The following is a 6,000-nucleotide window of genomic DNA, read 5'->3' as shown; positions in this document are numbered from 1 at the left end:
GAGGAAAGTCAAGCAACCAACAACTAAGACGAATGCAGATGGGTGACATAAGCTCTTGAATATGAAGGGTCTGGAATGCCTGCAAAAATCAAGAGTTTGAGAAAAGGACTCATATAACACATGGAGGTTGTCAGTAAGTAGACAAATGCCCCCTAATATGTTTCAATGAAATACCAGCCACGAAATTCAGGAAAGTGTTGAAGTCGACAACTGAAATGAGGAGAAAAAAAGTGTCCATACAGTAAATATTAGTGTTAGTTAAGGTCAAACAAATCCTACAAACTGTGATATATTCAGATCAAGCATAAACTTCTTTTATGGAACATTTTCAGGAGCTGATCTATTCTCTGAGAGTCTAAACGTGTATCTACCTCATGATAATGAGTTAAACATGCTGTTCTGACAAACATGGCAGACAAGACATAGCTGTCCCTTCACAAAACTGAGCAATAAACATCTCTTATATGAGCCTCAGTATCAGGGAATGGAGGGAGGACTAAGTACTCACCAAACTGAGCAGTAAACATCTCTATATGAGCTTCAGTATTAGGGAATGGAGGGAGGACTAAGTACTCACCTTCAGACCTTTCCACCCCCAAGGAAAACCCACCAAGTAATGACAAAAAACATGACACACTGAATGAACTAAGTAAAGAAAAGAAGTTGGTAAAAGGTGATCAAAATTAGCCTCATTAGAAGCAAACAGATGAAAGGAAGGCACAAGAAAAAGCAAATCTAAATTCTCTCCAGAATGTCCAGGATCACCTAAAAGTTCAGCATCACAGTCCCCTGAAGATCACCACATCAAACCTATGTTTCCACCTTACTACAGATAAGGTCATGGACAGCCTCAACTAAGAGCGACTCCTTTCCCAATTTGGGAGCAATGTTATATATCAGAGGTGAGATAGGAGAGGCCTAATTTGTTTCCATGCTGGATACATTAATTCATGAATTCAAGCTGTAAACGTACATACCAAACAATTTTTTTTTTTTACTACATGAAAGTCAAATATATAACCTGAAAAAAATGCATAAAATATCTTCAACAACTGTACTACATGCACCTGTTAAGAAATGCTTATATACAGTTTTAAAACAGAGGTCACATTGATGTAGGTGAAAAGTGTAATGAGATAGATTTAAAGGTGAAATAAAACACTGGAGCAAGGGAGAAAAAAATCAGACCTATACTTAGATGGACAAAGGAAAAGAAACCATAGCAGCTGAATAATAACTGTAAGGTAAGAAGATATAAATATATTTTGGAAATTTTATTTTTGATGTAATGCAACTCACATTTGAACTAATTGTTTCTTTTTTTAAGAGGTATAAGATACTAATACTGCACTGATGTGGTTCTAATTTGAGATAACAATCATATGCATAAATAAAATTTATTTATTTACTATTAGTTCAAAAAATGCAAGTCGACAGAAAACTGTTATAACTAAACACTAAAATTTGCCAGTAAAGTGCCAAAATAAATAGACTGCTGTAACATTTTGTTAATTACAAATTCATCATTATAATCTTCACAAAAACTCAGATTCAAAGTAAATATTACAGTTTAGAAATACCAAATGTTATGGTGTTTGATGAGAAAACATTTTTTACTGCCTCAAATATAAAAATTTTTCACTTCCAAGGTTAAATTCTTAATGCTTTTAAGTTCCAGAATCTTGTACTTCCAAATGTATACATTTAGAACATACAATGTTCATAATTTAACAGTTTCAAAGTTTAAAAAAAGTGACATTTATAAATTAATAATTTTCAAATTTACTACATTATAACATAATAGTTCAAAAATTTTAAATCACAGCAAAATCCTGGAGCTTCCAATTTCACAATTTTGGCATTTCAAAAATATTAAAAAGAGGTACTTTAAATAATTTCATCAAAAGTTTTACAAACAACTAAGAACAGTATCTGCTTTAATAATTACAAAAAATATTACCACTGAGATTTATATTTACTTTATTCCAGTGCCACTTAGATTTTTCCACAAATGTCTCAGGTATGTTTAATACTGAAGCTTCTAGCAGACAACTATAAGCCCTCTGTTGATGACCACTTCTAAAAAACACAGGTTGAAAATACTATTCTGAAAATTAATGGACATGATTCATTGTACAGTTAATGGATTCTAATCATAATGTATGCAATATAATAATGCAATTAATTATTACATAATTAATATAATTATGCAATTAATTATTACACAGATACTTCTTAGTTTTAATAACAGTTAAATCTAATGATATAATTTAATTACAACTCATTCTTAAATAAATTCTTCACTTAGTGTATGGTACTAATTCTACAGTTATCAGATGAATTACTATCAAATATAATATTTATTCTAATGATTCAAATCTAGTACCAGTTCTGGACTTTAGCAGTGAACTTGAATACAAGCTATTAATATGCACAAGATTAGTTGATGAACACATGAAAGCTTCAAGCATGTCAAGAACTTGAAGTGGCTATAAAAATACACGAGTTAAAACAAAGAGCATTTATTATCATAAAAAAAACAAACCTAGATACAGCACTTACAGATTCCTGTACTAACAAACTTCCAAAACAAGCACTGAGAAACTAATGTCCCCATAAATTAAATCAATTATAGAAAGCATGGTGTCCTGAGACTCGTTGTTGAATGTTTATGCAAAGCTACACAAGAGCCATCTGCACTAGCCTTCTCTAATTTTGAGTGATGAATTATATAGAAAGCAATTAGCCAATACCATTCACCACTAACCTTTGTCAGACTGAATAGTGGGACAGACTGTCACAATATATAATGTTCCCACAGCTGAGAGGGCAAACATGTTCAGTAATGAGGTTCAATCCTGTAATCTGTAGATTACGAGCTGAAAAGCCTAATTATCAAGTTTCAGATGTAATTTCTACATGACAGTTGCATGAAAGAGCCTTCTGTAATGGAGACTGTGCTGTCAGAATATTGTCAAGATGTACAATCGTTAGACAGAGCACAACTATGTGGCAACATGAGCTGCAGTACTCCAACAAAATCATTGACTCATTCTCTGTGTTTGAATATTTTCAATAGGGGTATACAAGTTTAGATTGATTGATATCCTAGGTAGATTATGTATGATATCAGTAGTAACCAGATGTATACATTTATTCGTATTACCTTTTGTTATATGGGGTTCAAGTCCTATTATTTTAGCATTACTCTAAGAAGAAAACTATATGTCAGAAATTTCTCTAAAAACACATATACAGGATATGTACACAATATTAAGTCAGAAAAGCATTTAGAAGCCAAAAACAACTGTAATTAATTTGTATCAAATCACCTAACAGAGAGAGATCATATACAGCATCTTCTGTGGATTCCAATATGCTGTAGAAACATCAAGACTAAAAAACACTAGAATTCAGAAATATAAGAGATACACAGTAACTGGTAAAAGTAATCTATTATGAAAGCCCACCATGCCACAGAATAATTCCACCTTAAAGTTCAGAAAACTGCTAGTGGGGTAATTGTCAAATTATCAATACAATATCATTTTCATATTCAAACCCAGTTCTGCACAAGAACCATATCAATCCACACACACACAAATGTTATCCTCATCACCTCTTATGCCAGACTTACAGTCCCCTGAAACATGTATGTTGTATTTATTCACTTATGTACAGAAAATGTGAGATAGAAGAACATAATCAAATATCTATCAGAACAACTGAAACAAGCTTTAGTTTCATTACATCCATCAGTAGGCCTCCATATTTCTGTAAAGTTTGAGGTCTGTACCCTCACGATTTTGGACATTTTGCTACTCTGGTATCAAGCTAATCCCTAAAAATTAAGCAACTTCAAAAATAATCTATTCTGAACAAAGTTCAATGGTTCTTACAATATTCTGAGTAATGGCACACATTTAAATCTCCATTATCATACTGTTGACAAAAAGAGAAATAAAAGCAATGCCAGATGGTGAACAAAATTATTTTTGAAACAGTATGATTTGGTTTGTAATGTCCTCTTTTGTTTGATCATTCCTGTATAAAACTTATGGACCTTATCTATGAAGATAGAATCATTTTAAATATGAAGTTTTCTTTCAAAACTTATAACTGGGTTACAAATAATACATGTCTTTTAACTTGACATAATTTTAGGCTAAAGTGACAATGCATAATTAAAATATATATGTAAAAACGGCTGGTATGAGCAGAGAAAAACTCTATGTAGCAGGTTTTTCTCACCATCATGGATCATAAATTATTTCTTTAACATTTTACTATGTGACACTAACAACAGAATCAAAAAGTCAGATTTTGATGAGAAATACTCCCCCAACTTAACTCAGTAAACTGGATTACAAATTTGTTTTTTTTTAAATTGCATTTAGTTTAAATTTTCATCAGAAGCTTACAACCAAGGTGTGCAACTTGTATAAATTGTGAGACTAATATATAACTTTACTGTGATTATAAATTAAAATAATTTAATAAACATGAATGATTCTGTTAATGTGAACAAAGTGTTAGAAGAAAATGATACCCCATAAACACATTATATAATATTCTCTCTGTGAGAATGTACATAAAAGCTCAATAATGTCTTACAAAGAATTAGAAATGAGTAATAACTTCTACATGCATGCACTGACAGGTTTAGGAACTTTTCAATGCGATATCTTTAGTATTAGTGGTGCAGGAAGGAGAGAAATAGGTGGAGTGCTTGACTAGACACGCAAAATTTACAACGAGGAATTTAAAGTATAAGAAGCTGCTAAAAGTGTTTCCCCCTGCTGTCAAAGTCAGCTAAGTCTGTAAAGATTTAGGTCATGTCCTCACCAGAAAATTGATATAATAATTTACAGTTGCTATGCATGTAAAATATGTAAAAGTGGGGATGTTACAACACCTCCAGGTCTGATGCTTCTGAAATACTCCATACACATTTCAGAGAAATGTATGTTACAATATGATATTAATGAAAGAATAGATCAGATTAATAATCGACTGAAAAGTTAAAGGAACAGTACAGATGAGGTGATTACAAGAATTTATTTGCAGTGTAATAAAACCTACTTTCTGGCAAGTTTTGCACTTTGTAACCAGCAAGTTACGATTTCGTAATCAATCTTTTTGGTCTGCTCAGGAATGTTGTTCTTGGCTATTGTAAGGAGAACCCGGTACAGATTAAGAAGAGGTTCCTGATAACGAAGTGAGGACTGTAAAACAAAGAAGTTTTAAAAAAAAACACTCATGAATACAAAATATTATTTCTAATTCAGGATCTCCTCTACTAAGTACTGTTTAAAGGGAAGTTATATACAATTAACAAATATTTATAATCATAAAATATAATTTATCTAAATTTTAGCCTTTAAAATAAAGAATTAAGTAAAAATAGACAAATATTATATGAAAACCAATGAAACAGTTGTTATAATTAAAATGGTATATCTTTAAGTTTGGGTCATGGTATTTCAGTAAATTTCATTTCTATATTACTTTTAATTATTTCTAGAGAGACAAACAGAACTATAAGTGCCTGTTCAAGGTTAGATTAATAAAATTTTAATCTTTGTTTTAATGTAGACTTTGATTATTAGTATACTAATTATTTTAAAACGTTTGTGTATATGATCATTAAATGATTCTTTATTATTTATATTGTATAATCTGCTTTAAACAATTTATGTTTTTAAACTCAGAAATGTGTTCTCGTACCTAAAAAATGTACAATATCAAAGATATAAATGTTGAAGTTCTTATCATTAGAGTAGCTGCTCCCGATATATAATGAGACACTTTTTTTTAAAACAAGAATGATAAGTGCTTTCTATTTTTCTCTTCACATCTCATTTGGTATCTTTAAAGCTTTAAAGAAATAATCAGTAATGTATACAAACTATAAGTTAAATTATCAATATCATTAGATAAAAAAATCATTCCTAGCTTTTGAGACTGCAGTTTTTATATATTCTATTTGCAATAAAAGTA

General features: G+C 30.8%; 1 protein-coding gene across 7 annotated transcripts in view; it reads right to left on the bottom strand.

The window, feature by feature from the left end:
• Positions 1–1,633: 1,633 nt before the first annotated feature.
• Positions 1,634–6,000, bottom strand: part of LOC143242735 (serine/threonine-protein kinase ATR-like) — a 46,389-nt gene continuing 42,022 nt past the window's right edge. The window contains exons 12-13 of one of the 7 annotated variants that reach the window (XM_076486207.1): positions 5,083–5,225; positions 1,649–2,102 (exon numbers count right to left, since the gene is read on the bottom strand). The gene's annotated coding sequence lies outside the window, so the exon portion shown is untranslated. Of the gene's footprint in view, positions 2,108–5,082; positions 5,226–6,000 lie in introns of all 7 variants that reach the window. The other 6 variants (XM_076486206.1, XM_076486205.1, XM_076486204.1 and 3 more) reach the window with 6 other exon arrangements.

This window comes from Tachypleus tridentatus, unplaced genomic scaffold, assembly GCF_004210375.1.
Source record: "Tachypleus tridentatus isolate NWPU-2018 unplaced genomic scaffold, ASM421037v1 Hic_cluster_2, whole genome shotgun sequence".
Taxonomy (NCBI): domain Eukaryota; kingdom Metazoa; phylum Arthropoda; class Merostomata; order Xiphosura; family Limulidae; genus Tachypleus; species Tachypleus tridentatus.
This window is presented reverse-complemented; position numbering and strand designations above follow the sequence as displayed.